Raw genomic sequence first — 13,886 nt, 5'->3', positions numbered from 1 at the left:
GTCTTTTCAAACTTTATTTTCTGCCTTTTAGTATGCCTTGTAATTTTTTTTTCTTGGTAGCTGGAAATGATATACTGGGTAAAAGAAATTGCTGTAAAGTGGCATTTAGTAATGCAGTGATGAGCTGTGGTTGGAGGAAAAACATTCTATATTCTTATAATTAGGTCTCAGTCTTTTAGTGAGTCTGTACCTCTGGACTGTGAAATTCACAAGTGCTTCTTGATTCCCTCTTAGGTGGGACAAAATGGCTAGAATAGGCTGGAGCTGGATAATTCCCTTCCTCCATATGAAAAGCCAGAGCCAAATGGAGTCGGGTCTTTCCCTTCCCCAGGTCAGTTAGGTTCTGATAAAAACTCTGCAGATTAGGCTCTGAAAGTTTCTCCTGAGGGCAGACCTCAGAATGCTCTGGCATATTTCAAAAAGTTACTTTTACCCTACCCCTGCAGGATGCAAGAGGAGCTTTTTCTCTGAAATTCACTGTGAGAACCTGGATGAGCTTCTGGAGGTAAAACTCATATAAAGTGGGTGTCACCCCTCTCCACACCGTGACTTGGCACCTCTGGAGTTTTTGACTCTCAGACCTGTCCACACTGAACCTCCAGCAATTCATCATTATAATTCTGGTTTCCCTACTCTAGTACCGGTTCCCACAAAGATTCTTGCACTGGCAAGTTGTGAGTCTCTGTATCTGCCTGTCTGTCTCTCCAACTTGGGGCATCTCCAGTTTGGCCTGTGTCCTAACTTCTCCTAGAATCTAAGAAGAGTCATTCATTTTCTGTTTCTTCAGCATTTTCTTATTGTTAGGATGAGTTGTGATTTTCAAGCTCCTTACATGCCAAACCAGAAACTGGAAATCCCACCATCTTTGTAAAAAAAAAGAAAAAGGAACTTTAAGTCAACAAAACATGAAAGTCCTGCCTAATGATCAAAATGAGTCTGGTCAGAGTCTTCACATTGATGTAAGAAGAAATTTCCGTTTAATGCTTCTATTGGCCTCTGTGGTGACCAGTATGACTCACCTCTCCGGGGCTATATAGAGACTCAGAGGTTCTGATGACTCAGCCTACTGCCTGGCCACCTGGTAATGGTAGCAACTCTGTTCTGGTGGAAATTCCCTGGGCCTGGAAGTCTTTGCCCCTCTTTCTTAGGGGGCAGTGTTGTTGAGAAAGCCTGTGGAATACATGAAGGATAAGGCCCTGCCTATGTGGATGGTGGGATCTCTCCCTGCTTGGGCCTCAATGAACATCGCAGAACTGGTGGAGAGAAGCGTTACCTTTCCCACTTTTTGAGGCTTTCAGAATAGAAATAATAAAATGACAAAATAGGGCTACAAAAACTGTGGTATGTTTTAAATATTTAAATTGAACAAATTACCATTTTTAACCCTGAGAAAATATAATGCAATATGATATTCATGTGATAATTATAATACTTATTTTAAAAATATAAGTACAGATTGTATAAGCAGTGTTTCAAACCGGTAATGTTTTTATTTTATTTTATTTTATTTTATTTTTATTTTTTTTAGTCCTCACCCGAGGACATTTTTTGATATTTTGTTCAGATAGAGTGGGAGGGAGAGAGAGAGAGAGAAACATCGACGTGAAAGGGACACATCGAGTGGTTGCCACCCACACGACCCAACCAGGGCCGGGGACAAACTGCAACCGAGGTACGTGCCCTTAGCGGGAACTGAACCCGGGTCTCTCCGGGCCGCAGGCTGACACTCTAACCGCTGAGCCAAATTGGCCAGGGCCAAACCGGTAATGTTTTAAGTCATGTGATTACAATATTCACAATGTATCTCTGGGACTATTTGTGTTGTCTCATTTAAGTAGGGGAGTCAAAAATTTAAATTTGAGGCCTTAGATCTTCTGACCCGATCCCCAGCCCCTTCCTGTATTAAGTCATGGTCTAAATTTTAGACAAAATTTCAAAATGGGATCCATGATTTTGCTTTAGCAAGATGATGTTTGCTGGCATCATCATTATGTGTGGTAGACACATAAATAGGTTTTAAAAAGCAAATGCCTGCTGTATTTAGTAATGCGTGTTGTATTAGTGCACTGTACATTTGGGCAGACAACGGTTCAAATTCTGGCCTTGCAACTTTCTATCTATGTGACCTTGGTCAAGTCACTTCTCTTCCTCTGAGCTTCAGTCTCCTCAATTATTAAATGGGTAAATGTGCATGGGTCTTAATGAGCTTAAAACATCCAGTACTATGGTTATTTTTATGTGTGCCTTGTCTATTTTCCTAGATAGTAAGCTCCCCGAGGACATGAATCATGTCTGATTCTTATTTTTTTTCAATTTTTCATCTCTTTGCACTAATCTTTAAAGGAATTCTTATGGACCAGGCTTTTCACATTTCTTATTTATTAAAGCTTCATGCAAAACTTATAAAGTTGAACTTATCACTTCTCTGAGGCTCGGAGAGGTTAAGTTGGTTGCTTGCTAGTGAGTAGCTGGACTTAACTCTAGATTTTTAAAAATTTTATTTTTCAATTACAGTCGACATTCAATATTTTTTGTATTATTTTCAGGTGTACAGCATAGTGGTTAGATAATGATATACTTTACAAAGTGTCCCCCCAATATTTCAAGTACCCACCTGGCACCATACATAGTAATTACAATAGTATTGACTATATTCCCTATACATTACTCTATATCCCCACAACTATTTTGTAACTACCAATTTGTACTTCTTAATCTCTTCATCTTTTTCACCCAGCCCCCAAAACCTCCTCTAGCAACCACCAGTTATCTATATCTGAGTCTGTTTCTATTTTGTTTGCTCATTTATTTTGTTCTTTAGATTCTACATATAAGTGAAATCATATGGTATTTGTCTTCTCTGTCTGATTTATTGTACTTAACATAATATGCTCTAGGTCCATCCATGCTGTTGTAAAGGGTAAATTTTTATTTTCTTTTATGACCGAATAATATTCCATTGTATATATGTACCACATCTTCTTGACCCAATTGTCTATTGATGGGCACTTGGGTTGTTTCTATATCTTGGCTATTGTAAATAATGCTGCAATGAACACAGGGATGCATATATCTTTTCAAATTAGTGTTTTGGATTTCTTTGAATAAATACCCAGAAGTGGAACTGCTGGATCATACGACAGTTCCATTTTTAACTTTTTGAGGAAACTTCGTAATATTTTCCATAGTGGCTGTACCAATCTGCATTCCTACCAACAGTGCATGCGGATTCCCTTTTCTCCACATCCTTGCCAACACTTATTGTTTGTCGATTTATTAATGATAGCCATTCTGACATATGTGAAAATATAGGTAATTCATTGTGGTTTTAATTTGCATTTCTCTGATGGTTAGTGATCAGCATCTCTTCATATGTCTATTGGCCTTCTGTATGTCCTCTTTGGATGCATGTCTATTCAGGTCTTTTGCCCATTTTTTAATTGGATCATTTGATTTTTTTTGGCGTTGAGTAGTACAGGTACTTCATACATTTTTTTTTTTATTAACCCCTTATGAGATATGTCATTGGAAAATATGTTCTCCCATTCAGTAGGTTGTCTTTTCATTTTGTTGATGACTTCCTTTGTTGTGCAAAATCTTTTTAGTTTGATGTAGTCTCATTTGTTTATTTTTTATTTTTTTCTTTTGTTTTCTTTGCTCAAGGAGCTATACCAGAATAAAATATTGCCAAGAAAAATGTCAGAGATTGTACTACCTATGTTTTCTTCTAAGAGTTTTATGGTTTTGAGTCTTACATTTAATTCTTTAATTCATTTTGAATTTATTCTTGTATATGGTGTAAAAAGGTGGTTTAGTTTCACTTTTTTTTGGCATTTAGTGTCCAATTCTCCCAACACCATCTATTGAATAGACTGTCTTTTCACCATTATAATTGTTTACCTCCTTTGTGATATAATAATTGACCATATAGATGCAGGTTTGTTTCTGAGCTCTCTATTATGTTCCATTATCTGTGTGTCTATTTTTATGCCAGTACCATGTTATTTTGATTACTATGGACTTGTAGTATATTTTGATATCAAGTAGCATAATATCTCCACCTCTGTTCTTTTTTTTTTTCAAAATTGCTGTGGCTATTTGAGGTGGTTTGTAGTTTCATATAAATTTTTGGATTATTTCTTTTAGTTCTATGAAAAACATTATTGGTATTTTGATAAAACATGCATGGAATATATAGATTGTTTGGACAGTATGAACATTTAACAATGTTAATTCTTCCTCTCCGTGAGCATGGTATATGCTTCCTTTTATCTGTATCCTATTCAGTTTTTTTCTCTAATGTCTTATAATTTTCTGAGTACTGGTCTTTTACATCCTTGGTTAAATTTACTTCCAGGTATTTTATTTTTTGGATGCAATTGTAAATTGTGTGTAAATTTCTGAGTTTTTCTTTCTGATAGTTCATTATTGGTGTATAATATGCAACCCACTTCTGAATATTTATTTTGTATCCTGCTACTTTACTGAATTCATTTATCAGATTTAGTAGTATTTTTTTGTGTGTGGAATCTTTAAGGTTCTTATATATAGTATCATGTCATCTGCAAATGACAGTTTTACTTCTTTTTTTCCAATTTGAATGCCTCTTTTTTTTTCTCTTTATTTTGTCTAATTGCTGTGGATAGGACTTCTAATGCCAGGTTAAATAAGAGTGGTGAAAACGGACATCTGTGTCTTGTTTCTGTAATAAACAAGTTTTAGTATCCCCCTGTTGAATATAATGTTAGCTATGGGTTTTTCATATGTGACCTTTATTATGTTGAGGAACATTCCCTTTATTCCCACTTTGCTGAGAGTTTATTATCAATGGGTGCTGGATTAAGTTGCTAATATTTTGTTGAGGATTTTTTACATCTTTGTCATCAGAGATGTAGACCTATACTTTTCTTTCTTTGTAATGTTTTTATTTGGTGTTGGAATCAGGATAGTGTTGGCCTTGTAAAATGACAGTGGCAGTTTTCCCTCCTCTTGAGTTTTTTAGAATCATTTGAGAAGGATAGGTATTCATTGAATGTTTGGTAAAATTCACCTGTGAAGTCATCCAGTCCAGGAGTTTTATTTGTCAGTTTTTGATTATTGATAAGATTTTATTATTTTTAATCAGTCTCCTCAATTTTCTTTTTCTTCTTGATTCAGTTTTGGAAGACTGAATGTATCTAGGAATTTATAAATTTCTTCCGGATTGTCCAACTTGTTGCATAGGCCTACATTGCTATGAATTTTCCTCTTAGGATTGCTTTTGTTGTGTTCCATAGATTTGTGTGGCATTTTCATTTGCCTTAAAATATCTTCTGATTTCTTCCTTGATCACATTATTAATCAATTCAATTGTTTAGTAATATGTTATTTAGCTTTCACGTGTTTATGTGTTTTTAGTTTTTTTCTTGTAATTGATTTTGTTTCATACCATTATAGTTGGAGAAGATACTTGATATGATTTCAATCTTCTTAAATTTATTGAGAGTTGTTCTGTGGCCTAACATGTGGTCTATCCTGGAAAATGTTCCATGTGCACTTGAAAAGGATGTATATTTTACTTCTTTGGAGTGAAATGCTCTAAAAATATTAATTAAATCATCTAGTATAATGTGTCATTTGGGACTGCTATTTTCTTGTTGATTTTTTGTCTGGAAGATCTATCTATCAATGTCAATGGGGCATTAAAGTCCCTAAATTTGTTTTTCCATTTTCTTTTTGCCATAATGTGATGCTACCTCCAGTTGTGCTCAGTAAATATTTGTTTAATACATTTGATGGTCTTAACTCCATTAAATGGATCTTTCATTGGGCTACCTGGAATTTCTATCCTCTGATTTCTCTTCTGAAAATAATAAGCTCTTTGGAGTATAGTTACAACCATAAATAGGTGTATTGACAGATTAATTTAAGTAGAGGGCCGAGGCTCTAGGAAATGGAACCCAGGGCATTCAAGACTTTTATAAAGAGTGAGAAGGTTATGAGAAATCTGGTTTATGGGTCAGGTTTTAATACGGGGCTACAGTATAAGGGTATGTGGATAGGGAAATGCATGAAAGATGACATGAAGGCACTAGGTATATGAGAAAGAACGTAGAAAAGGGACAGAAGGATACATGCAGAGACTTGGTAATAACAAGGCACCTGAAAAAAAGGCATCAGAAGGTAATTGACTTTGAGGGTAGAAACATGGGTGATTTTTTTCTTTTAAAATGCTCTACTTTTCTGAATTATCTAAAATTTTTACCATAAGCAGGGGCTTTTGTAATAAAGAAAACCTGATAAGATTTATTTTAAAAAAATAATGTCTACCTTTTCTCTCTATAGGTTTTCAGTACAGTCACAAACTTTATTTTGAAAATACTCTGCTCCAAATCATTTCTCCCTTGCCTATTATAATCAACTACCATATCTTCTGCCTACTATATATAGGACACTTTGCCAAACACAGAGTTATAGCAGAAAGAATAAAGTAGTATTGAGGCTTTGATTTTACTACCCTCTAGATTAGGAGGTAAGATACGCCAGGTGTCCACCATAGTGTCAGGGGTGAATAGAAAGTATTGTAAAGTTAACTATTAACTTAAATGAGCTATTAACTTATTTATGTGCATCTATAAGACAACTCTGCACACTCTTCTATGAGTTAAAAATATTCTTGGTATTTTAAGGCTAATAATCAGGAATAGGGAAGAAAACCAAGGCTTTTAACAGTTTGGTATGATATTTTCAAAAGGCTAGTTTGCACTGTATTTTGTATCTTCTCCAGTATTTACATAAAATACTTTCTTTTCCTAGCCTCAAGCTCAGCTTAAAGGTAATTGATGCTTATTACTTTGTCTTTAATCCAAGGATTATCTAAAACAAGAGAGTGAAAATTTACCAATGCTATATTCAGAGAGGGAGAAAAAAATCTGTACATTAGTACTTACTAGATGTGATTTCAATGATAATTATCACTGTTTATTGAGTGTTTACCTTGAACTGGGAACTTTACTTATTTCAATCCACATGGCAATCCTATGAGGTTGATATTATTCTTTCTATTGTACAATTACAGAAAATATAATTCACAGGAGTTTAGTAGTTTTCCCCATCTTATGTATATAAGTAAAACATGAGATTTGAACCTAGATCTGCCTGATTTTGAGTCCATGATCTTAATTACTTCTCTGTACCTCTACTTGGACAAGTTTTAACCTCTCTGAGCCTTAGATTCATCATTTGAAATGTTCAAGGAAGATTTTCCTCATAGTTTTGTTGTTAAGAGAGGATCGATCTAATGCATTTAGTGGGTACTCAGTAAATGTTGCTTCCATTTAAGACAAATGCTGAAAGGTGCAGAAATGGCATTTAATGACTAGCTCTCAGGTAAAAATGGAGCTGAATGAACGTCAAGTCCTCATCTCAGATTTTCAAGTTTTATGGGAATTGTCCAATACAGAAAACTTGTGACATAAAAATATGTATGCTTATCCAAAACAAGAGGAGTAGACAGGATGATAACATTTCAAATGATTTTTCTAGGAGTCAAGAGGGGATAAATAAAAAATTAAGAACTAAAGAGCCGTGTGTGTGTGTGTGTGTATAACATGACCATTGGGATGAAAATGCAGTCAACTGCTTTACTGCCTGTCTGATCACCAGCAAGTGTGTGGAAGTGCTAAATGTAAAGGGAGCAGTCTGGTCCTTGGAACTAAGGCTGGCTTCATGGAAAAGTAACCTGTGCTTTTGCACCACTCCTCATGCTTAGATAAATGCTTTTCTGCCTTGAAATTCTTCATAATTTTTGAACAAGGTATCTATATTTTCATTTTCTATTGGCCCCCAAATAGCCAGTCCTGGTAAGGACCATCTGTGTCCCCCAACTCACCTCCTTGAAATACATTTGGTCCAATGAACACTTTCCCAGGAGACTGCTTGGAATGCTGCCTTAGCAGATTTCCTTTTTCCTTTTGTTTTTGTTAGCAAGCAATTACACACCCATTCTTTGAGGTTTTATGTTAATTAAAATGCATGCTATGTATAAAGCTCTAGGTGTATAAGGATGAAAGTAATACAGTAAAAAGGGGCCTGGATATCTTTTTTTTTAAGAAGGAAAAGTAACAACACCACAGCCAAAATAAACATGTTGATAATAATACTTTGGAGGGAAGTTTTGAATATCTACTTATGAGTAACTTTGGGTGAGGTCTGGGTATCTGTATTTTCTTAATACAGATATCTCAGGTCTTTCTAATGTATAACCAGAGTTGAGAACCACTGAGTTAATAACTTGTTGGAAGAAGGGGACACTTCTGGTAAGCACTGATATAGTGTCTCCCAAAAATCCCATACAGGATTTGCATATGATCAACTTTGCATTCCTGGGGCAACTAGACCTTTGCATATTGTAGATACTCAGCCGATCTTTACTGACAAATGGGATATTAAATGACTTTAATTTCTTTATTAAAGGACATTCTAAACACAATCTACACTTAATTTTTTGGCCTCTATTTAAAAAGTTTGCTGATCCCTGGACAAATAGTTATAAAATTTCATTTTAATATCATCAAATAAATCTAACAAACAGTTAGAAGACCTCTATACTGAATACTATATACTATTTCTTGGAAAAATCAAAGATCTAGTTAAATGAGAGCTATACAGTGTTTATGAATTAGAAGACTGTATATTGCTAATATGTCAGTTATTCCCAAATTGACCTATTAATTTAATGAAATTCCAGTGAAATACCAACAGATTTGTTTGTAGAAAGTATCAAGGTGATTCTAAAATGTATAGAAAAATGCAAAACATCTAGAATGGCCAAAAGATTGAGAAAGAAGAACATAATTAGAGGAGCCATACAACATAATTTTAAGATTTACTGTATAACTTCAACAATTAAGATGTGTTTTTGAGCTTCGTGATGGACTCAAAACTTTTTAAAATCAGAAAGCAAGACCACAGTTTGAAGCACTTTTCAGCAATAAAAGTGAACTGCAGAAAATAGCTTACTTGGTTGACATCTTTGCCATCTTGAATGAGTTAAATTTATCACCGCAAGGACCAAATGCAACATGCCTCAATTTGTCTGAAAAGATCCAATCATTCCAAATGAAACTTCAGCTTTGGCAAAAAAAATTGGATGAAGATAGAATTTACATGTTGCCTACCTTATCTGCTTTCTTTGAGGAACATGACATTGAACTAGACGAAAGGATTACGATGATAATTTCTGTGAAAGAACACTTGCACATGCTTGCAGACAAAATTTCATCGTACTTTCCAAATCTACCTGACACCCCATTTGCACTTGCCAGAAGCCCATTCACAGTCAAAGTTGAAGATGTTCCTGAGACAGCACAAGAGGAGTTCATTGAACTTACTAATAGCAATACAGCGAAAACTGATTTCTCTACAATGCCAGTTACAAAATTCTGGATTGAGTGTTTGCCATTATATCCTGTTCTGTCTGAGATTGTGTTGCACCTTCTTCTTCCATTTCCAGCAACATATCTTTGTGAAACAGGGCTTTCCAGCTAGTTGGTTATCAAGTCTAAATACAGAAGTAGACTTGTTGTGGAAGATGATCTTCGTTGTGCTCCTGCAAAGACTGCCCCAAGCATTTGTAATTAGAAATTTGTAATTAGAAATAAATCTTTTACAATTATATATTGTTTTTGTGATTTATTACTATGCTTTCATTCTGTTCAATTTGTAACAATGAAAATACATCCTGTATATCAGATATTTACATTACGATTTATAACAGTAGCAAAATTAAAGTTATGAAATAGCAACAAAAATAATTTTATGGTTGGGGGTCACCACAACATAAGAAACTGTATTAAAGGGTTGCAGCATTAGGAAGGTTGAGAACCACTGTTATAGAGGTTTTATAGTTTTAACCTTTATTTTTAGGTTTATGATCACTTTCAGATCCATTTGAAATTAAAAATTTTGTATGGTGTGTGAAAGGGGTCCACTTGGTTATCCAATTGATACAGATCATTTGTGGAATAGATTATCCTTTTTTCATTGAATGGCCTTGGTATATTTCTTGTAAATCAATTTCTAATTACAAATTAAATAAAATTTTGTCTTGAAACATGGTGTAGCATGGGTAACAGTCTTAATACAACAACAGTAAACTACATTGCTACATTTTGCGACAGCATGTGTAAAAAGCCAACGTCAGTGCAAAGGTTGAGATTGCTTCCTTCTCACCAGATCAGAAATTCTTGGGGCAGTCTTTGCAAGAGCACAATGAAGATCATCTTCCACAACAAGTCTACTTCTGTATTTAGACTTGATAACCAACTAGCTGGAAAGCCCTGTTTCACAAAGATATGTTGCTGGAAATGGAAGAAGAAGGTGCAACACAATCTCAGACAGAACAGGATATAATGGCAAACACTCAATCCAGAATTTTGTAACTGGCATTGTAGAGAAATCAGTTTTCGCTGTATTGCTATTAGTAAGTTCAATGAACTCCTCTTGTGCTGTCTCAGGAACATCTTCAACTTTGACTGTGAATGGGCTTCTGGCAAGTGCAAATGGGGTGTCAGGTAGATTTGGAAAGTACGATGAAATTTTGTCTGCAAGCATGTGCAAGTGTTCTTTCACAGAAATTATCATCGTAATCCTTTCGTCTAGTTCAATGTCATGTTCCTCAAAGAAAGCAGATAAGGTAGGCAACATGTAAATTCTATCTTCATCCAATTTTTTTTGCCAAAGCTGAAGTTTCATTTGGAATGATTGGATCTTTTCAGACAAATTGAGGCATGTTGCATTTGGTCCTTGCGGTGATAAATTTAACTCATTCAAGATGGCAAAGATGTCAACCAAGTAAGCTATTTTCTGCAGTTCACTTTTATTGCTGAAAAGTGCTTCAAACTGTGGTCTTGCTTTCTGATTTTAAAAAGTTTTGAGTCCATCACGAAGCTCAAAAACACATTTTAAAACTTTTCCTGTCAGCAACCATCTCACTTCAGTGTGAAATAGCAGAGCATTGTTTGGCGCATCCAACTCATTGCACAGTTGCAAGAATGGTCAACTATTTAAAAATGGTCGCCTTTACAAAATTGACTGAACTTATGATGCTTTTCATTGAACTTACTAATAGCTTTTCATTTCTTGTAACTCTTGTGGCAGTGTCTTCATTGCTAATATTTGCTGATTAATCATACAGTGAGTTCTGACGACTTTTGGTGATTCATTCAGTACCAAACATTGAAATCCAGATCAATATCCTAGCATAGCTGGAACACCATCTGTAAAAGTACCATAAACCTTTCCCCAAGAGATCTTATGCTCTTTCAGAAATGAACCAACTCTGTCAAATGCATCATGTGCAGTAGTTGTCGTTTCAAGAAGTTTGCAAAACAAAAACAAAAACAAAAACAAACTCATCTTTAAAGTCGCCATCATTAATATACCTCGCATAAACCAGTAACTGTGAACAGTTTGTAATATCTGTAGATTCATCAATCCAGATGCTAAACATTGGAAGTGGAGCATATTTAATTTTCTGGATTACCTGATCAAGAATATCAGCAGACATGTCATTTATTCTTATGTGGACAGTGTTGTTAGATAAAGAAATTGCAATCAATTTAATAACAAATTTGTTTCTGATCATAATTCAATGTCTTTGGCCACTGGCAACAGTAAATCCTCAGCAATAGTGTGAGGTTTCATAGCTCTGGCAATTCTGAGTGCCACCAAATATGAAGTTTCAACGGTTGCTACGTTTTGTTTGTGGTGCTTGCCACCAGTGTCAAGTCTGGCTTTCTTGAGTTCATAGGCTTTTCTTCTAAAATAATTGGTATCCTTGCCAGCAAAGCTCAGATGCTTGCTATCAAAAGGGCATTTCAGTTTGTTCGGCTCTATAGATTTGGCTGATAGAACTTCACAATAACACATTGCGGTTTCTCGATTCCTGCTGTAATTGTTGAGGTAAAACCATACTGTAAAAAATCCTCACTATATTTTCTTTTCTTAATGTTCTTCTCTACACAATCCATTGTCATGGGATGGTTTGCTAATGAAAATAACATATAACGATAGCTTTACTAATACAAAAGATGATACATGGCATAGTTTAGTCAATACAGTTCATTAAAATTTCCTATGATTTACCATTCTGGTTTTTTTTTTTTTTTTTACATACCTGTTACTATCACAAGGGGGCAGTATTCACATTAACCACAGCTGAATATAAAAAGACCAATTAGCATCCAGATTAAGTTCCCATGGTACAGATATGTGTGTGTGTATGTGTGTGTGTGTATATATAAATATATATATATATATTGCAGTACTTGATGATTTTACAGTACATGATTTTACATTTACTAAGTAACTATAAGTTATGAAGTGTTGTTTTACCTCCAATTCTACTGCTTTCAACACAGTAGCTGCTTTTAACAGAGTAGCTGCTCTCTACACATGTGTGACTGGTCTGCATAAGTACATTATGGCACCAACCCTGTCACGTACACCTGTATTTGTACGGGGTGTATGTGATGAGGTTGGCGTGATGATGTCATCACACCAGGTACTAGTGTGGTATGTGGGCATATCTGTATGTGGGCGTATATGCATGTGGGCAGACCTGCCTGGAGACAGATAGAGGAGCGGTGTCTCAGTTCCTAAGACCATCAAAAATATGTATTTTCCGATGGTCTTAGGTGACGCTAGTGAAAGGGTCGTTCGACCCCCAAAGGGGTCGCGACCCACAGGTTGAGAACCGCTGCTCTAGAAGCTATGAAACCTTGGGTTAATAAATATTCTTAATAGGACATGGAAAAGAGCTAACCATAAAAGAAAAACATGATAAATTGATCTAATCAAAATTTAGAACTTCTATTTTTAAAAGATACCACTAAAAAACTAAAAGTCAAGGCACAGACTGAGAAAAAAATAATTGTGTGTGAAGAATGGTCAGAGAGATGCAGTATTGCTGGCTTTGAAGATGTGGGGATGGGGTGATAAGCCAAGAAATGTGGGTGGTCTCTAGAAGCTGGTTAGTCAAGGAAGCAGGTTCTCCCCTATTGCCTCTGGAAGGAAATACAGCGCAGCCAACGCTTGTCTCTTTAGCCCAGTCAGACTCATATTGGACATCTAACATACAGAACTATATGAGTGAATTTGCATAATTTAAGCCATTAGGTTTGTGGTAATTGTTACAGCAGCAATAAAAAACAAATAAAATTTCTTAGGGTTTTCTATATTGTCTCTGCATAAAAAATTTCACTTCTTCCTTCTAAATCTTTCACTTTTTTTTCTTTGTTTTTGTTTATTGCACTGGATAAGAACTCCAGTACAATGATGAACAGAAAAGATGAGAACAGATATCTATGTCTTTTTCCCAATCTTTGGGGAAAGCTTTTACACCATTCACTGTGATGTTAGATATTAAGTTTTTCATAGTTGCCATTTATCAAATTGAGGAAGTTACCCTCTTTTCTTAGTTTGCTAACAATGTTTATTATGGAGGTGTTAATTTTGTCACGTGCATTTTATGCAACTATTGAGATAATTTTACTGATGTGGCAAATTACTTATTGATTTTTTTAATGTTGAATCAACTTTCTGTTTTTAGAATATACTCATTTTTCTGTAGTTTGAGTTGCTAATATTTTTTATTGAACTTATTGGGGTGACACTGGTTAATAAAATTATATAGGCTTCAGGTGTAGAATTCTATAATATATCATCTGTATATTGTATTGTGTGTTCACAACCCAAAGTTAAGTCTCCTTCTATCACCATTTACTCCCCCTCTTTACCCTCTTTTATCTCCCCCTAACCTGCTTTCCCTCTGGTGATCACCACACTGTTGTCTGTGTCCATGAGTTTATTTATTTTTGCTTAATCCCTTCACTTTTTTTACCCAG

Source organism: Molossus molossus, unplaced genomic scaffold (genome assembly GCF_014108415.1).
Source record: "Molossus molossus isolate mMolMol1 unplaced genomic scaffold, mMolMol1.p scaffold_m16_p_14, whole genome shotgun sequence".
Lineage (NCBI taxonomy): Eukaryota > Metazoa > Chordata > Mammalia > Chiroptera > Molossidae > Molossus > Molossus molossus.
This window is presented reverse-complemented; position numbering follows the sequence as displayed.